This window comes from Pseudorca crassidens, chromosome 12, assembly GCF_039906515.1.
Source record: "Pseudorca crassidens isolate mPseCra1 chromosome 12, mPseCra1.hap1, whole genome shotgun sequence".
In the NCBI taxonomy this organism is placed as follows: Eukaryota; Metazoa; Chordata; class Mammalia; order Artiodactyla; family Delphinidae; genus Pseudorca; species Pseudorca crassidens.
In genome coordinates, this window is record NC_090307.1 from 14836127 (window position 1) to 14850991 (window position 14865).

The window sequence follows — 14865 nt, forward strand, 5'->3', positions numbered from 1 at the left end:
CCAAGAGGGTGATATGCTGAAAGTCAAATGAATGGTCAGTGTTGGCTAACAGATTTCTTTTTATAGTTTAAGCACATATATTTAGGAAACTATCATATTTAGGCATGGTAGTACAATTTTAACACCTTTATTGAGGTGTATTTTAGATACCATAAAATTCACCTGTGTTTAATGCATGTTTTCACTAAATTTAGAGTTGTGCAATGAGCACAATAAATTTTAGATCATTTTCATCATCCAAAATAGTATAATAGGTTTATTTATTATAAAAACTGATTGACTATGCATTTTATATGTATTTATTTTAAAAGTAGAATATATTGATCTATAAATATATGTTAAATAAGCAATTTACAAAATATCCTACTTTAAATTTCTAATAAATATAATGTAGCTGGTTAACATAGATCTATGAGGTGACCAGTTTGTTATCACACAACTTCCAAGGATCTGTGCCTGTTAGCGACTAATAACAGTGCTAATAAATTAAATTTAGGAAAACTTTTAACTAGATTTGTAGAAGTTGAGAGTTAAATTTTTCTCTAACCTGGAAATATACTAGACTAGTCTCAGAGATCATAATGTAATATAGAAGCAAAGATATTAAGACATATACATAAAGATAATTCACAACAACAATTAATACATGTGGCATATAGTTAATATTATCAATAATTATTGATTAGTTAAGGGTAATGCATGACACAGCATTGCACATAAGGGACCACTCACTTCAAACCATGTGAGAAAGGGAAAACTTATTGGAAGAAGATACTTTGTTATGAGTTGGGCATTTAGAGGCTGGGAAGAGCTAAATAAATGAAGTAGGGAGACTAAAAGAGCATGATAAGCAGAATTCAATAATATAAGTCAAACCATAACAACAGGAAGCTCGGTATTCCCAGAAGAAAGACTAGTTTAATTGGTTGGGAGGTAGAGTGTAAAAGGAGTGGTGAGACATAAAGCTGGAAAGGTAGTTTACTTCTGGGCAACAATGGACCTTAAGACTCTGGTAACAAGTTTGGACTTTAGCCTATTGGGGATGGGAAGCACAGTTTTGAGCAGAAGCCTATCAGTTAAGGTTGATTTAAACATTAATTTGATGACACGTTCTTGGATTGATCTTGGATTGACACATTCTTGGATTTTCTTTTCATCAAAAGAAAAAAGTTTGTAAAGGCAAATTTCCACTTATGAGAATATCGTGGCAGTCTGAGGGATACAGGCTTAATTAAGGTGACTGCTGTAAAATAGAAAGGATTCAAGAGAGAGACATAAGAAATGAGAACCAACAAGCTTTGGTGACTGAATAGATCTGGATGGGAAGGTTGAAAAGAAAAGTAGAACAAGCTAAAGCAGAAGACAATAAAACACCAGGTGTGGGCACAGAATGTGCCAGGTTTTGTGACTGTTTTGTTGGGGGAGGGTGTGTGTGCTCTCCCTTTCATGAGATGCCCCTTTCTTCCCTTTGTCTTGTGTGCATGTATTCCCTGAAGGCCCTGGAGTTGGCATAGCCAGCTCTGAGTTTTCAAGTTTGGGTGATTAGAAAAAGCACCTAGTAATTTTGAACCAGCTGAAGGGAGGGCATAAGAAAGACTCATGTTGTGTTTTCAAATGCTGAAGAAAAATCTTTAAAAACCCCTTTACTTCTCATCACATATGCTCTTGGGTCAGTCCCATTCTTCAATTATCTAGGTCAACAGAAATAGGTGAGTCTGTTTCATTTTGATTTCAAGTCAGTTTCACTTTTGTATTTCAATGTACAAGCTCAAAAAATAGCAGCTTATTGATTTTGGGTCAAATAATCCATACAGCATATCATATTTTGTACCACTGCACATAGCACCTCTTGTCTACAGCTTTCAGGGGTCCTCGTGAGTGACTCTCTACTCAAGCACATGACTCAGGCTACACCCCTAAATGCACTACCAGACTGATAAAAATCACCATTTCAAATGATATGTACCATAATTTAGAATATTTTGCTTATGTCAAATCCTATGCACTTCCTGGTTGTGTGAGTTCTTTAAAAACGAAACTAAATTTTCAAGTTAGCACTTCAGTTTTTTCATAGTTGTCTCACACTCCAGCTCTGGGCCAGCTCTTTTTACTTGCAGATGAAGTAAATGTATCATGAAAATTCATTCATTGACTTAAAAAGCATCATAAGCTTTTAGGGCTTTGAGAAAACTTTGAGACAACCTAAACGTACCCATGGATGTTCACATGAGTAATCTGATCTGAAATGCAGAAGAAATTCAGTGACTTACCCAAGGTACACACAATTAGTAACAGGATCCAGGGCTAAAATACAGGGCTCTGGACTCTTAGCTCTGTGTTCTTTGTATAATGTCAATCAAGTAGATGAATTGTTATGGATAATCTAAATTTCCTTTTTTATATTTTAGGGGTTTCTGATGCAGAGTGATTCTGCTCCCAGAAACCCCACCCCAACCACACTGCATTTCTGACTCCACAGAAAAGTAAACACCCCGAGTCATTGAAGAAGGAACCTGTCAAGCTTATGAACTGGAGCCACTTCACAGGCTGTGGGAAGGTTTCAGCACATTTAGTTCCAGCCACTGTGCTGGAAACACGTTGAGTCCTTTGATAAATGTCTGCTTCTTGGTTCACCTTGATGGGCTCTTCTCCCAGCTTTAGTGGTAAACCTTTAAGGGTTATTATTAAGATGTGAGCAGCGGAAAGAGAGATACTGAGAAAGTTGTGAATTTAGTATAGAATTTAGGCTACTGGAGCAAAAAGAGTGCAAGTTAGCTCAGTAGGGTTGGAAGTCCATGTCATTATAATCATCAACATTTATTGAGCTGCTGTCATTAAGCATCAAGTAATGCTATAGATAGTTTTCATCTAGAACTTCATTTAATTATCGCAGCAACCCTAAGGGGCCCTCTTAGTTTGGGTTTCCCTAGAAGATGACACTGAGACAGATGTTCAGCACAAGTAGTTTATTTGGGAGGTGGTCCCAGGGAACACCAGCAGAGGAGTAGGGAAGTGAGGAAAAATGGAAAGAAGCCAACAAAAGGTACCTGACACAGCAAATCATAACTGTGGTCACTGGAGCTTAATCTCTGACACTTTGGGCCTGCTACACACATGGCCAGGGTGGCTTTGGTGGCCAGAGAAAACCCTTATATTTTCTCACAGTTCTGGAGGCTGGAAGTTCAAGATCAAGGTGTAGGTATAGCTAGTTTCTCCTGAGGTGTCTCTCATTGGCTTGTGGATGGCCACCTTCCCACCTGAGTCCACACATCCCTGGCATCTCTTCCTCTTCTTATAAGGACCCCATTCAGATTAGATTAGGGTCCAGCTATATGACCACCTCTAACCTTTACTGCCTCTTTAAAGGCCCTATCTTCCAAATGCAGTCACATTGGGTATTAAGGCTTTAATCTATGAATTTGGGGAGAATGGCAGATCATTCTATAACAACTGCACTGAATCTTTTATTATTCAAATGAACTTATGTAAAAATATGTATTATCCTTACTGATACGCTTCCCTCAGTTAAGCTTTAAGCTTCCCCTCTGAGTTTGTTACACCCAGTTACAATGTGCGTATACATTTCTTTTCATTGTTATCCTGTTGTGGTGGCATAGCTGAAATCAGTACTTTTGAAGGTAGGAATTTGAGCCCCTAGGAAAAAATAGAATTGAGTGAAATGCTGAAGTATGTCAGGAAGACAAATGCTATCTAATATTCTTAGATATACATGACTGTTTACCAATGGAGACCGATTTCAAATATGAAAATTAGTTAAGTTCTTGCAGACTAGAGAAGAACAGAAGGAAATTTGGGAGACCTCCTAAATTCTATCACCCATTCTTGCTGATCATTTAAAATCCCCCTGGTTTCATAGAAAATGATACAGCTAAGCAATTACACTAAACAGTAAGCAATATTCCTTGTGATAATAATTAATATGATTATTCGGGTAACTGCTGTCAAATTTTAGAACTACGGAGATTAACAAGGAACTCTGGGCACAAAATAAGAATTATGAAAATACGTCCAAACTGACAGGAGTCGACTTCAGTTTGCTTCACAAAGCTGCGTGAAAGATACATTACAGTAGGCTGAAATTTGTTAATAAGTTTTTCTTGTGCAAGCGTGTTGAAGTAGCTCAAGGTTTTTTGGTTGTTATTATGTGAAATAAAAAAGCACTCACATCTAAAAATATTAAGGACCTGAGTCACGATGGTCTGGTGTTTTTGTTTCTAAGATATAGTTTTACTCCACCGCCAAGAAAATTAACTTAGAAAGGAGCTTTCTTATAAAAGAAGATTGAGCCTATTATTGAGTTATGCTTCTAAATATTTACCGTTCATAATAAGGCTGATGTTTAGATCATGTAAACTGGATATGTGAATGGATTTTCGTATAGAACATAATTCTTCTTTCCTGCTGTTATCAGGTAGCATAAGACAATAGCCTGTGTAAACCTAAATAGATTTGCTTCAGCCTAGATTTGAAGAATGTAAGGCTTAGAATAAAATATAACATTTTGCAGTTAAAAATAACTTTGAGGTTATGTTGTCTATCCTCCTTTTATAAGGCATTCTGCCATTTTACCTCCACTTCATGATTACGGGACACCATGAATGTGGTAAGAAAGAACTAACACTGGACAATCAGGAGCTCAGAGCTCGCACCCCGGCCTTTCTACTTATCGGCTTAGTGAAATTAAGAGTCAGCTCTGCCATCAGGCAGGCGATCCAAGATCTCTTATTCATCATTTTGGGGCCTTGGGAGGTTATCAAATGAATGATCTTATTCTTTGTATATAGCTAACCTTCCTTAGGATAAAGAAAGATGGAGTAGGTCTCAGCTTATATTTTGTGGATTGTCGACTATAGAGTAATCTTTTTCTTTGTTTTGTTTTTGTTTTCTTTTTTTTTTGCGGTACGTGGGCCTCTCACTGTTGTGGCCTCTCCCATTGCAGAGCACAGGCTCTGGACGTGCAGGCTCAGCGGCCATGGCTCACGGGCCCAGCCGCTCCACGGCATGTGGGATCCTCCCGGACCAGGGCACGAACCCGTGTCCCCTGCATCGGCAGGCGGACTCTCAACCACTGCGCCACCAGGGAAGCCCTAGAGTATTCTCAGGTTTAATGCTCTGTGAAAGAACACAATTTAGAGTTTAAATGGTAAATATTTATATTTTCAAAAATTTACAGTGGTAACAATTTTCCACTGGGTCTATTATAACCTAGTAGACAGACCTACTGATTTCTAATATTTCCAAATAGGGCCTTCTGAAATCAGATAAAGTAGTTTGGACAATAATAGACCACCCTTCTGTGGTAGGTAGTTTTATCAGTCAATTTGACTAGGCTATAAGACCCGCTTATTTAATTAAATAGTAATCTGAATGTTATTGTGAAGGCATTTTTTACATGTGGTCAGAGTCTACAGTCAGTTGACTTTAAGGAAAGGAGATAATATGATAATACTTGATAATCTGGGTGGGCTTTATCTGATCAGTTGAAGGCCTTAAGAGCAAAATTGAGGTTTCCCTGAGGAAGACATCCTGCCTGTCTGATGCAGTACCACCTCCTGCCTGGGGCTTCCAGCCTTATGGCCTCTGCCCTGCAAATTTTCAGACTCTCTGGCCCCCATACTTGTATAAGCCAATCCTTGAAATCAATTTCTTTGTATCCTCCTTTATTAGCCTACTGGTTCTGTTCCTCTGGTAGAAACTGACTGATACCTCTCCAGGAACTGGGTCTTAGGAGTATGTATAATAAATTAATGAGAAGTAAATCCCAAATTCTGTTGTAACAGCATTGGAGGAGAGGATCTTGTGGGAAGCTGTGCGTGCTCTCAACAGGAATAGATGGGGAGGGGTGGGAGGCTGAGATTATTGAAAAAGAGCTGAGTGCCAGTAAGAGGGACTGCTGTGGAGAATAACGTCCTTGTTCCTGGAGTACATTAAATGGTGTCTCCCCAAATTCATGTCTACCAGTATGTGACTCTATTTGGAAATAGGGTATTTATAGGTGTAATTAATGAAGAATCTTGAGATGAAATCATCCTGGATTTAGACTGGGCCCTAAATCAGTGGTCCTTATAAGAGGAAGGACACGGAGATACGGGTCCCTGGGGAAGAAGGCCATGTGAAGACAGAGGCAGACATGGGAGTGATGCCGCCACAAGCCATGGAATTGCTGGAGCCACCAGAATCCAGAAGAGACAAGGAAGAAATCTTCTCTAGAACCTCCAGAGGGAGGCTGCCCTGATGACACCTTGATTTCAGACTTGTAGCCTCCAGAATTGCGAGAGAATAAATTTCTGTTGTTTTAAGCTGCCCAGTTTATGGTAAATCGTTACAGCAGCCCTAGGAAAGTAATACAGTTCACGTGATGTTTTCATACGGAACTAGGTCCCTCCCAATTTCCCATTCAGAGGATAGTTGAAGTAATAAAGCATGGAAGACCAGCAATGTCAAGTTCTAAATCTGAGAACAATAAGTATGAATCGCCGTTGCCAAGCACATCCGTTCGGAGGAACGCTCTGATCGTGAGCCTCTGCTACCTTGGGACCAGGGATGGGTCATCAGAGAGAGACAGAGGAATAATTAATGGTTTCTCTCTCTCTCTCTGTTAATATCTGAGACAAAATCTAAACAAAAATATATATTAATACATATGTATATAAATTTATACTTTGTTTATCACACCTGTAAATAGACCTGTTCTTGTCCCTTGATAAGTATTGCTTAATTCCAATGAAATGCATAGTAACTAAATGTCGTGTCCAGTCCTCCTAAAAGCAGACTCTGAGATGAAGATTAGCCTGCAGGAAGTTTGCTAGGAAGGGCTTTTGGGATTCACACCTGTGGGGGAGGAAAGTAAAGGAAGCAGGATTGGCAGACAGAGAAGTTGGACTTCACATTATGACCTCAGCCAACCCTACGATCCCACGCAGAGCTCGGAGGCTGACATGGGCCTTGAAAATTGGCCTGTACATTCTTTGGATATGGGCTGGCCCTGGGAAGGGAGCATGACCTTGGAAGCTCTGTTCAGTTTCAACAATTCTCAGAGGGCAACAGCTAGGAGAGTAAGACCTTCAGTCTTCAAGTGGGATCTCAGTGGGCTGTGTGACATTCGTTACAGCACGTTGTTGAGGAATGGAAAAGCCAGCCTCTGAATTAAACTAGATGGAAAACCTTTCCGTAACATTTAACCCAAATCATTATAGATTTCTCACCTATAAAAGGGATAATAGGGCTTCCCTGGTGACGCAGTGGTTGAGAGTCCGCCTGCCGATGCAGGGGACGCGGGTTCGTGCCCCAGTCCGGGAAGATCCCACATGCCGCGGAGCAGCTGGGCCCATGACCCATGGCCGCTGAGCCTGCGCATCCGGAGCCTGTGCTCCGCAACGGGAGAGGCCACAAAGTGAGAGGCCCGCGTACCGCAAAAAAAAAAAGCCACACACCATATTGCCTGGTATATAATAGCTAACATTTATTGAAATTATTTGAATCAGTACAAAAAAGTTTTCCAATCATATGACAAGGGAACTGTCTCTTTAAGTACTCTGAGATACAATGCAGGATCAAAGGAAGAAGACTGAAAGCATTTAGGAGACTGGGGAGCAACTTCTAGTTCCACGTACTATTACTTCTTTCATGTGTCAGTTTCATAACTGTTCTTACGATCTTCAGCTGTAAAATGGGGCCTTGGAATACATGATTCTTGGAGTACATTTAAATTCTTATATTCCAGACTTGAGAATTCACAAACGCCATTGAGTTATTAAATTCTGGGCTGATCTCTATTTAGTAGTTACCTGGAAAGGAATGCCAAGTTGGACTAAGGAACATAAATTTGGTGCAGTAGGAGAAACTTCTAGCTTACAGGTTAAGAACAGTCAAGTTGCCTCATTTTTTACTTGTTTCTACAATTTAATAGTAGTGTGACCTTTGGCAAGTTATTTAACCTGTCTCTGCCCCAGTTTCCTCATGTGTAGAATGGGTATAATACTAGCGATGACCTCATAGGGTTGTAATAAGGTATAAATGAGTTAATACGTGTATGACATTTGGAACAGTGCCTGGCACGTTGTAGGCACTCCACAAATATTAGACATTATTATTGCTGTCTAATTTTTGTTAGAACAAGGTAATCCCCGAGACTCAATACCACATTCAGAACAGCCTGGAGAGTGAAAGGAAACAGTTTAATTGTCGCTTTCTGAATATTAGTTTGACAATAAGGTCATTGATAAAACTGGCATTTTTTTTTTTAAACTGGCATTTTTTTTAATAACCATTTTCTCAGACCATCCTCCGCTTGGGACTCTAAATTAGGAAGGAAAAGAACAATGTCATCTTAAAGCAGGAAAAATAAATTTACAAGATATCACTTGCAGTTGCTAAGGAGAAAGAGACCAAAACCTTTTTAGGTGTTAATGCAAATTCCCCACACAATGGATGTTCACTGTAATGGCCTCCTTCCATCTCAATATGATATTCATTAAAATGTTTTAATAGGTTATAGAGAATTTTGAAGAAGGCTTTATACAGAAAGTTAAATTTGGAGTGGATTTTTGGAGGGTCCTGTTGAAGTCATTGCTGGCATTCATCATTCTCTTCATTAGCAAGGTCCTTTACCTGAAAATGGGGTCCTGCACCTTCGTGGTTTGTTTGTCCCTGTTGCTTGTCTCCTGCTCCAAGTCTCCTTCTTCCGGGTTCAAATTCATAATGTGTCATAGAGAGGTTGACGCTGTCTCAAAGGACTGTTCTACTGAAAGAAGGCAGAAAGAAGCACGTACAGTGAGGAGCAAATGAAGAAAGTGTGGCCTTTAGCCTTTTCTTGTTTCAAGAAAATTTGGGATATCCCATTATTCTTTTTCTACACAGTTTAGAATTCTAAAAGCAGAACAGGACTATAATCTCGCAGAACTGAATACTGCTTTGATTACTCTGTTACTTGCTCAGGGATGAAATTCAGTTGAAATAGTAGTGAGCTTAAAGCCAAAAGATTTGAAGCATTGAGAAAATTGAATATTTGGGTTTTTAAAATTTTTTTAATTTGAAAGTTGTGCTGCATAGCTTGTACCTCCTCCATTCCTCCAGCCTCTCCTTTATTTATTCACCAACCTGAAAATACCATCCCCCACTCAACACACACACGCGCGCACACACACACACACACACAGACACACACACACAAAGGAAGCATGTCAAGTTGCTTTTGCCATGAGCTAGATTGGTGACTTTAACAAGGCTCTTTACCGTTCTGAGACTTCAGCTACAAAACTATGTTGGTAGAGGTGGAGAAGAAAGTGTTCTTACACAGTCTCTCAAATTGTTTGCTTTAATGTCCCAAGATTCTTACTTAACTTTGGTTTGAGCAAAGAATGAGATACATCTCCCCCACCAGTTCTCCTTTTTTAAAATTTATTTTGCATATATTATGCATGTTTGATTTTACCTTTCACTACCTAAGTTCCTTAAAGATTTCCTCCCCATTCTATTTATATATATTTTAAATGACCTTTTTATATGTATAAAAATAAAATGATGAAAATTCTGTATTTTAATCGAGCTCATCATATTTTTTCTTCATTATATGTCCATTTAATTCATAAAACCATTTGAATGTTTTAATTGCAATAATTTCCTAAACTAAAATATTTATATATATAAATAAATATATGTATTATTTATTATTAAAATACATATATATATAATTTTAGCTTTCTGTTACAAAAAAAGTGGCTTGGACTTTTAGAGACATCTAAGATTTTTGTGGCCGCTAATAGCTTAGGATGCAAATTTCGACATAATTTATAAGAAAGTAAGTGATGCTTCATAAAATGAGTAAATATACCAATACGGTTCAATAACAAAAAGGGTATTTTTGGTAAACGTTACTTTAAAAAAAATCATTCGGTGCTATAATTGGGATTTCATTAATGTTTTCCCTCATATTTGCCTTTAAAATGCAGTCTTCTGATTAGTTCAAACATTTCTGTTTTATTTATTCAAACCAGAAGACAAATAATACCAATTTAGTAGTTTCATATTAGTGGAACTTTTAAAAATGTAATTAATATGATAGAAAGGACTTTTCTGACAATGCCTCCCTCTTTGTCACTGCATAGTCACGTAACCCTCATCCACTATAAACACTGTTCTTCAAGCCTCTGCCCCTCCCATCTCTTCCGCTCCTCTCCCCTTCCCTCTCTTCCTTTCACTCTCTTTCACTCCCCTTTTCTCTCTACACCTTTCCCAGAAAATCTTACGATTGGGTCTGTATGTTACCAGTTTTAACTATATACATCCTCAGGCATCCCATCTATGCAGTCTGCTCTTTATGTACTACTGTCCTGTGCTCCCAGAATTGGATATCTCACTCTGGATGAACAACAATTGTAAAATTGATGAGAACAGATCTCAATAATAAATGTGCCAATTCTGACCTAAGATCACCCCAATACCAACAGCCACTAAGGCTTAAAGCTATAATTTTATCATTGCTGCATTGCTGCCCACTCCCCAAATCTATAAACTTTAACTCATTCATTCATGTATGAAAGAATTTTCCGTTTCATGGGTGTGTGTTCATTTATTCAACCAGCCTATATTAATGAAACTTCAATATATAGGACATAGCTTTCCTTGTTCCTTTAGAAAATGAAACAGTATAAATAAAACATAGTTCTGTTGATTTTCCCTCTGTAATGTGTATTGTATTTGCTCCTATCTTATCAGGCTTATCATCACTTACTTGGCTCAAATACAATACCTAGATACCTAATTACCTAAGAGTTTTACTGCCTTCAGTTTCTCCACATCACCATAGTTATCTTCCCAAAGAATAACCCAGATTATATCCCTCCTTTGATAAAAACAAACAAATGACAGTAAAAACAAAAACAATAAAAATCTCTTAGGTAAATATTGCTACCTAAATTGGTGAGTAAGGTTTTTCAGTGGTGTTAGTAGCTCCAGGCCAAAAGAATCAATCCATAAACTGCCTTTACCGTGAGATACTTAAAGTCATCAAACTCCATAAAAATTGAGTTTTTAATAGTCATTTTAGCTTTCTTTTCGTATTTTTCTCCAAATTAATGAGGTTCATCTACATTTTTGAATCTTGAAATGTGTCTCCCTGTATTAATGAGTAAACCATGTTGGTTTACTGTCATGCTGAGAATGGGGAGAATGAAGAAAGTTAAAAAACACAAAAAGGGCATTGTGATAGCAAAGGCTAGTGTACCTCCATCCTGGGAAACAAGATGAGCTCATTCTTTAACGGAGGAGACATTCTGTTTTCTGTCTTCCTCTTTCCAGAGTGCAATGGCAGTTTGGTCAAAAGACTGCTCCTAGGTAGAGCAAAACAAAACAAAATTTGCAGTACATATGTCCATAAAATAGACAGTGTACTTGAGCCCTGTTTTTTTTTCTCTCTCTCTCTTCAGTGATCCATAATGATGGTTCCCTCTGCCTGAAGAGTCCTTTCACTTTGAGAGCTTCCATATCTAACGGCTGCCCCACTCCCACTGTTTTTTTCCTTTGGTCTGTAGCACCTACTATGGTAACTAACATTCAGTAAACGTTTAATGACTGTTTCACAAAAATAAAATTTGCACCTTCATTCTTCATCTGTTTAAGTTGACGATGAATAAAAAAGTCAATGATAACACTTAAAACAATGATCAGATATAAACTAACCCAAGACATAGTCCCACATTCCCTGAAAGGCTGGCGGCTGGTGACATTATACAAAAAATTACTTCTCTACAGAGACCCTGCTGCACAATGCTGGAAATCGCCTCTTGTTCAGCATGTCCCCTCTCTTTCCTCTTTGGGTTTTATAGCTGGAGGCAGGTGGCTCATTACAACTTGAAAAGAGCTTCCTCAAATTCAATTTCTGGGTTCTGTGCAGGAGTAGGCTTTGCAGAATCTCATTGAGCCTAGATGTGTTGGTTTGTTTGTTTTTCTCTATAGTCAATATGGAACTCACTTAAATTGATTAGCAGTTAGAGTTAGGGCCATTGCAAATTGTTCTGTAAACACACTTCCATATCCAGAACCAATAGGTTGCTGTTTAATTGCTGCTAGTGGGTTTTCACTTCTTTTTTCTTTTTTTTTAAAATTTTATTTATTATTGGCTGCATTGAGTCTTTGTTGCTGTGCCTGGGCTTTCTCTAGTTGTGGCGAGTGTGGGCTACTCTTTGTTGTGGTGCGCGGACTTCTCATTGCTGTGGCTTCTCTTGTTGTGGAGCACGGGCTCTAGGTGCACGGGCTTCAGTAGTTGCAGCACGCGGGCTCAGTAGTTGTGGCACGTGGGCCCTAGAGCGTGAGGGCTTCAGTAGTTGCAGTGCATGGGCTCAGTAGTTGTGGCACGTGGGCTCAGTAGTTGCGGCGCACGGGCTCTAGGGCATGTGGGCTTCAGTAGTTGTGGCACGTGAGATCAGTAGTGGTGGTTCCTGGGCTCTAGAGTGCAGGCTCAGTAGTTGTGGTGCACAGGCTCAGTTGCTCCGCGGCATGTGGGATCTTCCCAGACCAGGGATCGAACCGGTGTCCCCTGCATTGGCAGGCAGATTCTTAATCACTGTGCTACCAGGGAAGTCTGGGTTTTCACCTCTTATTCACAACTCGGATGATGGGAGCTTTGCTGTGTAGAGTCAGAAATAGGGTGAGTTTTTCTGATCTTTAGAAGTCCTTTGAAGGAGAATTTATTACAGTTTGGTAATAACATTTTACTACATCTGACAGTAAGATAAGTGTATCTACATATATAGACACACAAGTATATATATATAACATATTTAATATAATATATGTTATATATATATAAACATACAACTGAATAAGAAAAGAAGACTGTTTAAAAATGGTCGAGGAAAAACATTATAAATCAAAGGAAATAGGAGTATTTTTCTCATTTTACAGACAATAAAAAGAAGTGAGATAGAAAGGTTAAGTGTCTTGTTCAAAACCATAAAACAAGTGAGTGATGTATCTGAGAAAAAATCTAGGATACTCTCAGCCTCATTCTCTATCCCCTAATCCTGAAATGGTATTTCCAGTTTTACACCCTCTCTCACAGTGTTTTCCTACTAGACACTACCTTGGTCAGTGAAAAAAAGGCAGCTGTATTCCCTAGTCCTGTGAAGTCCCATCTTTCCCTATCAATTGCCAACTACCCGCATAGGGACATCATACAAGTTTTTATCAGGTGAAGTCATCTTACTTGATCTTCCAAGATTATTCTTATTTTCTTACAATTGCCAGTTGATTTCATAATTATCAGAAATTTAAACCTTTAGTTTAGAAATTTAAGCCTTTATATTTCAATTAAAAATTTTCAAAATCCGTACAGTGTTAAAAAGTGAGATAATTCAACAGGATCTCTAATGAAAATAGTTGGTGCCTGCCCCTATCTCAAAACTCGGAGAAAACTACTCTTAATGATCTCCAGATTTAGTTCTTCTTTTGACTACCTTTATATTTCCAAATAAGGTGCTTATGTTGTCATTTCTTGATTTATCTTCTTTTACAAATGCCTTATAATAGAGTAACAGATACAGACTTATCATCACTTCCTACACACACACACACACACACACACACACACACACAATGTCAGTATTTCTGGTTCTTCTTTTTGATAACTTTAGATAGTAGGTTTAAGGCAGTGCATCTAGTATTATCAAGTTATTCTGGCTTGAATTGTGTCCCCCACCCTCCAAGTGCATATGCTGAAGTCCTAATCTCATAAGGCAATCTTATTGGAGATAGGGTCTTTTCGGAGGTAATCAAGTTAAAGTGAGGTCATTAGAGTGAGTCCTAATTCCAAATGGCTGGTGTTCCTTTAAAAGGGGGAAATTTGGACACAGAGACAGGCATAGAGGGAAGACAATGTGAAGAGACACAAAGAAGATGGCCACTCTTAAGCCAAAGAGAGAGACCTAGAACAGATCCTTCCCTCACAGCCCTCAGAAGAAACCAACTCGGCTAACACCTCGATCTCAGACTTCTAGATTTCAGAACTGTGAGGCAATACATTTCTGTTGTTGTCATCCATTCAGTGTGTGGTATTTTGTTACAGTAGCCCTAGGAAACTAGCACACAAGTGTATAATCCAGTGTCTCTTGACCACACACCGCTACACACACCTCTCAGCTAAATGCTGATATTCCCAGTACAGGACGAAAGGGGGCATAGGTCCCATGGCCTTAAGTCTGAGAGCTCCTAGCCTCTGAAAGCAACTGCTGCTGCTTCTCTGAGGTGAAACATTGCTTTTATTGCTTTTTTTGAGTCTATAAAAACTCTTTAAAGCAGCAAATTTTATTTAAAACTCTTTCAGAAGTTCAGCACAAATCTAAGACTGAAAAAAATCATAGATGCTCATTAATTTCAAGAGCGTATGCTGTCATGATTTTCCAGCATCCTTTCTCTCCCCACACGTGTCCCCTTCTTCCCTTCGAGTCACAATCATAGAATAATATGGGAGATGATCTATTTCCATTAGCCAATAAGCCAATGAAGTGTATAACATCATTACCAAACCCTCCCAGAGACATTTCCTTGAGGAAGAGAGAGTCGCTTAGGATTCAAAGTACTTATGGGAGCAAGAAGCATGATATGGGTGGATGGATAAGGGACTAAATGAAGAGTTACTGAAGGTCATAGGTTTTTGTCTGTTCTTAAGTAACTGTGTGACCTTGATAAAACTATTTAGCCTATATAAGAATATCTTTGGTTAAATATTACAGAAGGATAACAGAATTTTCTTTCTCTAAAATTTCTAATATTTGAATTGTTTAAATCAACTATAAATTGTTTGAAGCACTTCAGAGATGTTTACTATTTTGAAAAATTAGAAGTTTT